The sequence below is a fragment of the Lissotriton helveticus genome, chromosome 4_1, assembly GCF_964261635.1.
Source record: "Lissotriton helveticus chromosome 4_1, aLisHel1.1, whole genome shotgun sequence".
In the NCBI taxonomy this organism is placed as follows: Eukaryota; Metazoa; Chordata; class Amphibia; order Caudata; family Salamandridae; genus Lissotriton; species Lissotriton helveticus.
The window spans coordinates 1,436,561,174-1,436,573,568 of NC_136063.1; the positions used below are offsets into that span (position 1 = coordinate 1,436,561,174).

Sequence of the window (12,395 nt, forward strand, 5' to 3'; positions counted from 1 at the left end):
GGGGATACCCCACGCTGCAAATATGTCATCCAGCTGCTCGATGACCTTGTCATGGGTAATTGATAACTCCTATACTAAAGGAAAACGTGAATACTCATCAATGACTACGAAGAGATGATTTCCATTTTCTAAAGTTCCACAGAAATCAACTGCAACTCTTTCCCACGCTTATGGAGGAAGATCAGACATTGTCAGTGGGTGCTGCGTCCCTTTGGGGTAAAGGCAGTTGCAAAGATGGTACTCTTTTTTTAGTTCCCTCTCCACTCGCTCATCTGGGCACGGGAGCCAAGCTCGGTCTCTTAGGGTTCTTTTGATGGGTGCAAAGCCACAATGTCCTTCATGGGTAAGTTCAATGACTTGCAGTCTTAGGCTTTCAGATATGACGATCCTTGTGCCCCTCAAAACAACACCTTTCTTGGTAACAGACAGTTCATCCTGTACATTTTTTTAATTCTACTTCGTCAGCAAAAGATCCAGTAAGTTTCTTCCACAATTGAGTTGAAATGATGTCTTTGAGGATAAGCATGTTCTTATCATTAGTAGCTGCAATAATCTGTTCAATGGATAGGGCTGCTGGCGTGCTGCACCTCACAGTGAAGTTAATGTACTCATCAGCCTTTTTTGGATGCCTAACTGTGTTGCTCTAATGGTATTTGTGAAAAGTAATCACCAGGGTTCTTATCCTTACCTGTCTTGTGTACAATTTCAAAGTCCTATTCTTTCAGTCGCAACCCCCACCTCTCAATGAGAGGGGGCATCTTGGCTTTTGGGTTTCCAAAAATAGCGAGCAGCACTTGGTGATTTGTAATGATAGTGAAACATTTTCTGTATAGAAACACATGAAAATGTTCGCAGGCCCACATTACAGTCAGACTTCTCCGGCTGAGAATAGGCATGTGCTGTGTCAGGCAGGCTTCGACTGGCATTGGCTACAATGTGTCTCGGAGCATTCGGATGCCCATTATGTTGAGGAAGGATTGCCTCCAGCCCCTCCAGTCTTGCATAGACTGATCTCAGTATTTAACTTGAGGTCAAAATGGGCCATCTCGGCTGCTTTTTCAATCGCATGTTTTATTCTTTTTAAGCTTTGATCACATTCAGCAGACCACTGGAAAGGAACATCTTGTTTTGTCAAGTCTTTCAATGGGGCATTCACAGTAGCAAAGTCATGGATGTATCTTGAGCAATAACTGTCCATGCCTAAGAAGGATAGCAGCATGACGACAGCTTGTGGGGGGCAGGTAGCTGATAGCGCTTACACTTTATCTGGGTCAGGAGTCAATCCCCCATCAGAGAATATGTGCCCAAAGAATTTGAGTTTGGTCTTGTGAAATGCACACTTTGCTGCATTTAAAGTGAGACCTGCATCAGCAAGTAACTGGCATACTTGTCATGCTCCTTTTGCTTTGCCCAAAAGCAGTATGTCTTCACTGTAGCCAAAATAATAGTGATGTTCCTGCAGCCTTCTTCCAACTCGAGTTGATGGTATCCATTCTTCAGGTCAAGACGGTAAAATACTTTAGCACCATTCAGTTGCATGATCATGTCTGCTATGTGTGAACCAGGATGTCTTTCTCTCTCAATTGCTTCGATGGCCTGGCACATGTCAACACAGATGTGCACTGCACCTCCACTGTCCTTTTTTGGCATCACAACTATGGGCGAGATCCATGGTGTAGGACTGGTGGAGGCTTCAATGATGTCATGCTTCAACAGCATTTCTAGTTCTCTCGCAACAGCCTATTGCAGGTGTTAAGTGACTCTGCAGTGCCGCTGGGCAACAGGGCGAATGTCCCCATTAATATGATGTTGCACTTTTATTGTTTTGAGCCTTCCTAGGCCCTGAAATGACGGATGAAACTGACTCACTACTTCAGATTGGGTATTAAGGTTGTAATTGAGAGATATCAGTTTCATGTCAACAGCATTGGCAAGACTGAGTAGGCATGCACTGGAGGGAGCTCCTGGAAAAACGTGAATTGGTGCTTGCACTGATACTGATTTATGTCATATTGTAGCACTGAATGACCTTTGACTCTGCAATGGTTTAGAAGCTGCCCACATGCAACTTTCGTGTTTGAAAGGTTGAGGCGTAGCAAAGGAGATAGGCTGTTGAACTTTTAGATCGGCACGATGTTAATCGGTGCACCACTGTCTATGATAAAGGTTACGAGGCAACATTTGACCTTTATTGTAATCTTGGGTCAGTGCCCAAATGAATTCTGTTGTTTCGTGTGGTGGTTCACCATTGTCTTTAGTTCGTCTTTGTAAGCAGTCAAACATCTGCCTGTCATTTCTTGGTTGATGCCATCGTCGCATATCCATCTTCTTCACTGGCGCTCGCTAATGACTTTCACAAGCCTTTGTAGGACGAACTTGACAACGATCGACATTATCTAGTTTCTACTTGTCGTAACTGATGTTGCTTTTTGGCCTAGAAGGGTTAGTGAGAATCCTTCTGGAACCTTCTGGCGTCCATTTTCTCTTCTCGCAGTGACATATTTTCTATTTCACTTAGCAAACTGTTATGAAGTGATTTTCATTGCCGCAACCTTTGCACATTTGTCCTAGGCCTGGGCATTTGCCTTCATGGGGAAAAGAAAACCCACATTGGAAACACAGCTTTTTCTTCTTTGAAGGCGTTGACTTGTATGCATCTAACTTGTGCTCATTTTGTATGACCAACACCAACTTATTTCTCGCTGTTCTAGCTTCCATATCAGCAACTTGTCGATCTGCTCTTTCATCGGCCCTTGTAGCCATTAGTACTATCTCTAAACTGAGCGTCTCTCTCAACATGCACCTTCTAAACCAGTCTAGAAAACAGCAATCAATAAATCTGAGCGATGGCTTCTTCATCATTAAATTCACTAAATTTGCTGTGTTTGATAACGCATCAAGTCTCTCCACCAATTCATCCATCGTTTCACCAGCTCGCAGTCTCGTTTAATTGAAAATGTACTTTTCATAGTCGACATTCAGCATCGGATTGAACTTAGTTCCCAATGCTTCTTTGATCTGGCGGTACGATATTACATCAGTCTGCAATATCTTCTTCAGCACTTCTTTCACTCTGTACCTGCAATTTAATTATATACTTGTCTGCTTTTTCTAGTGCATCTATGAAGTCCTAGAACTTCTCGATCCATGCAGTCCACATGGCGCCAATATTCTGCTTCTTGACGGTGTTGAAAAGCGGTGATGGTGTTGGAAACACATCTGTATCGTATTTCACACTCTTTTCTACTGCTGTTTATGGTTTAAATCTTTTATTGAGTTTTATCATCAAACAATACATTCCACCGTGTCAGGCTGAAAAATAGCCATCTTGAGCTTCACTGCCAACAGGAGTGGCTGGCTGTAGGAAATAAGAAACGTAGAAAAAGAAACAATAGGCGCTAGGTGGCGCTGGAGCGTAATGGCCGCTCTAGCGTAAAGCTCCTGCCCGGCCGGGTCAAAGACACACATAACCCCCATCCTGGCTACATAAAGGCGACTACAGATACCCGCGATCCCTTCAATGGGTCCTTCTCCACACTCGGTCGAGGTTTCAGGGCGTTACCACCAACGGTGGGCCCGGGAGGCGTGCACGAAGTTGCCGCAGGGCGGGGCTGTGGAGGAATCTGCTTATCTCGGCGGCTGTGGGCCGGTGCTGTGACCTCCCCTCCCCCCTCGAGCCACCAACATTCCGAAGATTGCATCAGGTCGGCACGGCAGAGTCACGAGACGTCCTGTGGAGCCCCCCCCCGCCCACCAGACACTGCCGCGTACGGCTGCTTCGGTGTGGGGCGGTGGGAGAGGTGAAGGCAAAAGACAGCGAGGCGCCTGTGGCACTGAGGGCACAGGCGCTGGGGAGTGGGGACCCACGACCTCCATTTTGTTGTCCTCCTGGAGGCTGGGCTCTGGACTCCTACAAACCTTGTCGGAGGCCGTGATATCCTGGGACCTACCAAGCTGTGCCCCGCCGAATATACGGACTCACACAACTGTACTGTCCTGAAAGTGATACGCCTGCGGAAATAGCCTCCAGACCCCTGCTCCTCTCTCGCCTTCCCGTGCGACGGCCACCATTTTGTAGCGCCCAGTGACAAGACTACAACACGTCTGGCCCTGTTGCTGCCTCCGTGGTCTCCTGGAACGCCTCCAACTGTGCCGGCCCCTGGGGGCCCTACTCGCCGACCTTGAACCTGGGGAGAGGTGAACGTTACTGCTACCTGCGCCGTCGTCGCTGTCTGTGGCTATTTTTACTGGAGGTCCTTTCAAGTGCTTCGCCTCAAACCCTACAAGGGGTAAGTTAGTTTGATCATCAAGGCTGCTCACACTTGGCCCGTCAGAGACCTAAGACCCTGCCCCTCCGGTTACCTGCGCCTGCTGACACTGCCGGCCCGGCTGCCACGCTAGCCGGTGCTTTGCCCTGAGCACGATTGAGCTGGATTTACGCAGCCGAGTGGGGGAGAGTGGGCTGACCGTCCGGAACCCAGATCTGCAGCGCACCTGCTCGGCCCAGACCGTCAAGATGGGGAAAACTGAACCCAGGCAGTCGAAATTGCCATTCGAAGGCCGGAGGACACCGGGTGCCAGCTCCAAAAATCCAGTCGAGACGGACCCCCCAGAGACGCAAGATGATGGCTGGAAGACTCTTCTGGTCACCATGCAAAAAAGCCTGACCTCAATAGACTCCAAGATAGATTCTATGAATCTTCGTCTGGACAATGTGGTGGCCAAATTGGATGGGCACGAGGAGCGTCTACATGAAGCTGAACAAAGGATTTCAAGCCTTGAGGATGGCGCAACCACAACTAGACAGCACGTGGCACAGATGGACAAACTCTTGAAGGTGATTGCGGACAAAAATGAGGAGTTGGAAGCACGCTCCAGACGGAACAACGTGCACCTGCTAGGCCTAGCAGAATCCACGAACACTGGCCGCCTAGAGGATTACCTAGAACGTTTGCTGAACGACATCTTTGGCCGTGACTCTTTTTCGGCGCACCTAGTTATTGAACGGGCACATAGGTCACTGGTGCCCAAGCCTCCTCCTGGAGCGCCACCGCGTCCGATTATCATGAAATTTCTCAACTACCGAGACAGGGACACCTTGCTACGACTGGCACGAGAGAAGGGGGAGATTCGCTTTGAGAACACCACACTATCCTTCTACCCAGACTTTACACAGGCGGTGCAGGAGGCCCGACGTAAATTCCTGGCGGTAAAGAAGCAGCTCCAATCTCGCAGTATCCAGTATGCAATGCTCTATCCTGCACGTCTGCGGGTCCATCACCGAGGCCGCCAGCACATCTTCCAAATGCCTCATCAAGCTGAAGTGTACCTAAAACATGACAGAAGGTCGGTCTCACGGGAAGCGGCGGCCGGGCGGAGGTCCCGCTCTCATTCACCCATGTCGGAACCCTCTTGAGGTGCCCCTGTCAAGATGCACTCATCCAGCGGTGGGATTCTCCATTCGGGCACCAAGACGCCATCCTGCTGACCGGTGATTTATTGCACTATAGTAGTTCACAGAATTTCTATTGTCCCTGGACTGCTCCTCTCCACCCCGTTGTTTTCCGCCCCTGAGACTCAGGTGGTGGTAGATGGGTGAAATAGGGAGAGGGAGCATTATGGGCGGGAGCCCCTGGTGGCCTCCCCTGCTAAGGGCATTCCCCGTTGAGACTTAATGACTTTCTTTTGTTGTTGGGACTGTTACTGCTGGGAGCAGCTTCCCAGTGGAAGGTTTATGGGGGGAGGGATGGCTTTTTCCCGGCATGTTGGGGTAGCCAGTGTGGGAGAGGGGGGGGGGGGAGTATAGTTGTCCTAAGTCCGGAGCACCATTCCCACATCATTTACAAATGCTATGTATTGCTAGTACTGCAGTTGTTCCACCTGTGTACACTCACTCGTCAGCTGCACCACCATTCTCTACCATACTCTTTTCCCCACCATAATGAACCGCACCGCTCAGGCACAAAGCGTTAGGTTACTGTCCTGGAATATAAGAGGCTTGAATGACCCTAGAAAGCGTAGACAAGTCCTAGGATACCTTGATAGACAGGGCGTAAATGTGGCCCTTCTGCAGGAAACACACCTATCCCCTGGCCAATCCCCCACTTTTAAACTAGATGGGCCTCTTGTCGCACCTTCTCACAATATTCCAACTACGCTAGGGGGGTCACGATTTTAATTAAAAAAGGGGTGGCCTTTATACCTACTGGATGCGACTCGGATAAAGAGGGTAGATTCTGCTTGGTATGGGGCCGTCTATGCTCACATGATATCTTATTAGCCAACTTCTATGGCCCCAACGTAGAGCAGCCATCCTCCCTGCTGATGTTATGGAGTAAGATACACACCTTAGGCATTACTCACGTTATTCTAGGCAGGGATTTTAACACTGCTATGAAACCGTCTATCGATAGGACCCGCCCACTCCCCACACATTACACTAACATGCAGCGCGCCTTGTGCGAGGTCGTAGCAGATAACAACCTAGTGGACACGTGGCGGCATCTTCACCCTACCTTGCAAGAAGGCACACATTACTCTTCCCTACACTCTACATGGGCAAGGCTTGATTATGTGTTTGTCTCTGCTGACCCGAGCGGTACACCTTGCTCGCACATTTTCGGACCACTCTCCGGTCCTTGTAGAGATCCAGCTGCCCCTTAATGTTTCCCCCTACCTCTCGTGGCGGCTCAATCCTGCTCACCTTCGCGACGCTGCTTTTAAGGCCGAACTGGAACAAGATATTTGCGACTTTTTTTAACGCAATATCTCCTCTGTAGAAAGTATGTCCACTGTCTGGGAGGCCTTTAAGGTTACCGTCAGGGGGTAGTGCATCGCAAAGGGAGGTGGAGTATTGAGGTCTCTGCGCAATGAACTACATACACTAGACGTCGAGCTTAAAGAGCTGGAGCAGGCCAGAACACGCAGCCCAGATGACCCCGACATTCTCCTGCGTTTACGTAACAACATTTCTGAATACACACAGTTGGCGGACAAGGAGGGGAAGTTTTTGGGGCGCCCACACGTGGCACGCATGTATGGTGAAGGGGACAGGCCGGGGAGAGCGTTGGCGAATGCTGTTAAACCCCCTAGATTTACAACTTACGTCACAGAGATACAGGATGACAATGGGGAAGTACACAGGAACCTCCATGATATCCTTTGCGTATTTCGAGACCACTATCGTGCACTGTACACATCACACAGAGGGGAACCCATCGACCTCCCAACGTACTTCGAAGACGTTGCGCTGGCATGGCTGGGTCAGGGACAACAAAAGTTCTTACATGCTCCATTGGAACTCGAGGAGATAACGGACGCCATTATGAGTATGCGCTCTGGCAAAGCCCCAGGGTCCGATGGCCTCCCTATTGGTTTTTATAAACTCTATGCCCCTATATTAGCCCCTATCCTACAACGGGTATATTACGCAGCCCTGGAGGAGGGCAGCCTGCCCTGCACCATGAGGGAGGCGCTTATTACTTCTCTACTTAAACCTGGTAAGTCCCCTTCACACTGCGATTCCTACCGACCCATCTCCCTCATGAATAATGACACCAAAATACTAGCCAAGGTCCTAGCCACGAGACTCAATCTCCTCATGGAACGTTTAGTTCTTCCTGACCAAGCTGGGTTCGTGCCCAATCGGGCTACTTCCCATAATCTCTGCACACTTCATGCCGTGATCCAAGACCTTAACCCCAAATGTGATGCCGTTGCGGTCTTTCTCGATGCCACCAAGGCATTTGATTCCCTTGAATGGGACTATTTGCTAGGTACACTGCAATATATGGGGGTACCGTTCAGTTTCCTGGACGGGGTGAAACTACTATATCATCAGCCCACTGCTACTGTACTCCTCAATGGCTCTAGGGCCGCCCCGTTTCATGTCCAGCGGGGGACCCGACAGGGCTGCCCACTGTCCCCCATCCTCTTTGCCTTGGCAATTGAGCCCCTAGCTGCACTACTTCGGCAAAAACACAACCACCGCTCCCTTATTTATAGCTCCCGGCCTCTCCTGGTGTCGCTCAATGCCGACGACATCACCTTGTACATCGAAAAGCCCAGCGTGAATCTAAACCCGATACTTCGCAAAATTACTAAATTTGGAGGTGTCACTGGCATTCAGATTAATTGGTCTAAATCTGCTGTCTTCCCACTCACCGATAATACGCACACTTTCCAACTCGACTACCCATTGCTGTGGGAGCAGGAGGAGGTGAAATACCTGGGGGTCCATATACTAAGGGACAAGGAAGCACTGATGCGTGCCAATTATGGCACCACAATGGACAAGATTACAGACAACATTTCGAAATGGCTACACCTTCCCCTCTCCATGGCGGGCCGTATTTCGCTGATTAAAATGAACATACTACCCAAGCTGCTATACCTCTTAGTTAACATCCCTTACAACCCTGGCGCCTTTTTTTCCGCACCCTCAATTCCCAGCTTTCGCGTCTTATATGGGGAGGGAAACAAGCCAGACTCAGCCTCGACACTCTTATGCTCCCTTTCCATATGGGTGGATTTGAAGTCCCCAATTTTGAGAGGTATTATGACTGCGCACAGGCCCATTTTGCGGTTTACTGGTATCACTCCCCACCATATATGGCCCATTTGGCCGTTGAGGAGGGTTATATGAGTCCTGTTGTCCCCACCGGCTACATTCATACCCATGTCAGTCAGAGGAGCCGTGACCCTTCCACTGTGGACTGCACTGTACAGGCATGGGACCGTCTTCTCACTGCACTAGGTAACCCATTTGCCTACTCACCCAACCTACCCTTGCTTAATGATCCTAGGCTCCGAGTTACATGTGAGGTAATATGTCACGTAATGCTACGTAAATTTAAAATCAGGTGCTGGGGAGACCTTTATGTACAGGGTACATTCCGCACGGCGGAACAATTTTTCGGGGAAGTGGCACCTTCTACCATGGATACCTTTCTATTTACCAGACTGAGGCAAAATGTGCAAGCCCTCACTTCCTCTTTTCCCGCTGAACCTGATACACTTGCCCCCCTTCATGCATTGGTACAACCTGAAGCCCCACGACACGTCATATCCATGCTTTATAAACACGCGCTGAATGCGCCCACTACTGCCCATGCTAGATCTAGATTGGACTGGGATAAAGATTTGGACTCGCCCCTCACTGACGAACAGTGGGAAACTAGCTGCACTCAAACACAGGCAATTACCAGTAACAACAGGCTGCGGCTCCTTCATTATAAATTTCTTCACAGGCTATATCCCACACCTGCCAAATTACATAGGTTTCGCTTAGGAGACACTGACTGCTGTCTTCGATGCGGCGCCGCTGGAGCCGATTTCATTCATTTAGCTTGGTTCTGCCCCCATTGCTAGATACTGGAATCAGGTATTTGAGGGACTCACGAGCATGCTAGGTGTGACAATCACCCCCTGTCCACTCATGGCACTGTTGGGACTAACACAATCTGTGGTCACCATACACAAAAAAATCCTAGCCATGAGTTTGTTGCTTGCTAAGCGTTTAATTGCATGCCGCTGGGGCAGGGGCCGCGCCCCCAAGTTTAAATGTTGGATTCACTCCCTGTCCACATGGCGAGAGAGGTTACACGACTAAGCTGAGCTCCTACCCCTCACCTCACAGCCGAAAGACATATGGGCACCACTCACGGCATATCTTCTTAGGTTGAGTGCAGAGGAAGAAGAAATTCAGGCTGGGGAGGCTCTACCCACTGCAACGCTACTCACTACAACATCTGAGTGAATCCGTATCCGCACACACTCTACTACCGCTCACCGGCTATTAGGGTTGTATTTGTATTTGTTGCTCGTTCTGTCTTCATACGGGACTAGGCCTAATTAAGATTTCTATGTCGGGGTCAAGACCTGATTGTTATGCCTCCTTACTGGCAGCTGGGAGGGTGGGTTGCAGGAGATGGACGACACCCTAACATCGCTCTTTGTACATTTGCTATGCATATGGACTGCTTCCGGACTACTATGGACATTTGCTTCCTACGAATTCATCCATGTTATGTAAAGGGGGGGAGGGAGGGGTTAGGGTAACTTTTGATAATCCCTTTCATCTTAGGTTAATGACTACTACGACACAGCTTGGGAAGATGGCCTAAATATGCTTTCTAATGCTTAATGTCATTATTCGAAGTTCATGCATTGATGTACCATGCTCTATGAATCAATAAAGGTTTTTGAAACTTAAAAAAAAAAAAAAAGAAACAATACATTACATATACTGTGAAAGAAACTTTCGCATCCCTCCCCCACCCCGTCCCTTGCCCACCAACTAAAAAGGAAAGGGGAAGATGTTCAGTGTTAGGCTCTCGTATTTGTAAGTCGGGCCTCACTCTCTGTCTCTCTGATTGTCAGATATCCGCAACAGGCAGAGGTACCTAGGAACTCTGAGGAAGGAAGAGACAACAATGGGTGCCATAACTCAGCAAGCGAGGAACACTTCCCTGCCATAGTCAGTGTTAACTACTCCATCCCCAGGACGTACCATAGTCGGTGCAGCCAGCCCTTGAGAGTAGGGAGCTGGGCAGTGCGCCAGTGTGCTAGAACATTTTGTGCTGCTGAGCCCAGCGCTATCGCCATCAGCCGGCCCAACGGGATCTAAGTGGGAAGGTCACAGGATTTGGGATACCTAAAAGAAAGTAGGCTGGGAAGCGTGGTATTTGCGTATCTAGGTGTGTGTCTATTTCATCCAAGATTTGAGTCCAGTACCCCTGTATGCGTGCACAGTTCTAGAGCAGAAGAACCAAAGTGCCGACCTCCCCGCAACCCCGCTTACAGGTGGCATATTGAGAAGGGTCCATAGAGTGTAGCCTCTCTGGGGTATAGTACAATAGGTGACAAGTTTGGTGAAGGTTTCTGTCAATCCCATGTGGTATGCTGAATGACGGGCTCTATAATATATCCCTTCCCATTCCTTGTGAGTGAGTGCTCTACCTGGGTCCTTTTCCCACCTCGTGCGGCTGGCGCTACGCATGTGTGTGTTCCGGGCTATAAGCATTTTATAATGATCTGAAGTAAGCTTTTTATCAGATGTACGGTTAACAAGCCACTTTTCGTATGGAGTCAGGAACCTGCTGGCGGAGGGCTTCATCTGGGAGTGGAGGACCCAATGCCGCATCTGGCAGTATCGGAGTCTCTCTGGCTCGGGAATTTCATAATCCAATTTAAGTTAAAGGAACGGGATCATTCTGTCTAGATCAAAAAGATGGCCCGCCGAGCGGCAGCCGTAGGATCTCCATCGGGCGGCGATGGTCATACCCGGCTGGAAGTCAGGATTCTCTAACAGCGGGGTGAACGGCGAGGGGAAGGTAGTGAGATTGTGTTTAAGATTGGTATGATCCCATGTGTTTAGCAAGACCCGAGTGATGTGGGAATTCATAGAGAGGGGGTGGCCTCTGTTTCCTACGTAAGAAGGGTATACCCTGCAAGGGTTTGGCAGCAATTGCCTGATCCTGGAAGGGCCAGTGTTTCTCTGACTCCAAATGACTCCACTCAACTAAGTGTCGTAGCTGGGCTGCTTGAAAGTAAAGAAGGAGATCAGGGACACCAAGACCCCCTACCTCCGGAGGGAGCATTGTCAATGCCAGCTTCATCCGAGGTTTGCGACCATTCCATATAAAGCGTGCCAATTCGGATTGTGTCTGTTTAATCCAGCCTATTGGGGGTCGGAGAGGGAGGGTGTGAAACTGGTATAAAATTTGAGACATAATGGTCATCCTAATGGCCGCTATTTTACCTAGCCATGATGGCAGATAACACTTCCATTGGCTCAGCTCTTTACGTATTTTTTTCCGCAGTCTTGTGTAGTTGATACATGCTATCTCCTCTAGGAAGCGAGTCAGTTGGATCCCCAGGTACAGGATCGCGTCTATCGCCCATTGTATGGGGTAGGGGTCTATGAGGTGTGCACAGGTGGAGGGCGTGAGGGAGAGATCCAGAGCGACCGATTTGTCCATGTTCATCCTGAATCCCGAGGCCAACGCAAACAAGTCCAGCTCAGCCAGGCATGGTGGTAATGGGAGGAGGGGGTCCGACAGAGAGATCAGGACATCGTCGGCACACAGATGACCGTATGGGTGTATCCATCGAACCGAATACCCGCAATCTCCGAATGAGTTCGGAGGCGGTGGGCCAGCGGCTCCATATAAAAGGCGAAAAGGAGCGGCGACAGGGGGCATCCCTGACATGTTCCCCTCTCTATTGGGAAACGAGATGATGTGTTGCCATTGATCCACATTGTAGCCGATGGGAATTTATAGCAATTGAGGATAAGTGTCCAAATTATTTTCCCAAGTCCCGCCTGGGCAAGTACCTGTTCTAGATAGGGCCAGTGAACCCAATCGTAGGTCTTTTCGGCGTCGATGGTGAGC

General features: G+C 49.4%; 1 protein-coding gene across 1 annotated transcript in view; it reads left to right on the forward strand.

Moving 5' to 3' along the window:
* The window catches only part of MCUR1 (mitochondrial calcium uniporter regulator 1), a 237,300-nt gene that overhangs the window by 36,135 nt on the left and 188,770 nt on the right, over positions 1-12,395 (forward strand). The gene's annotated exons all lie outside the window — the stretch shown is intronic.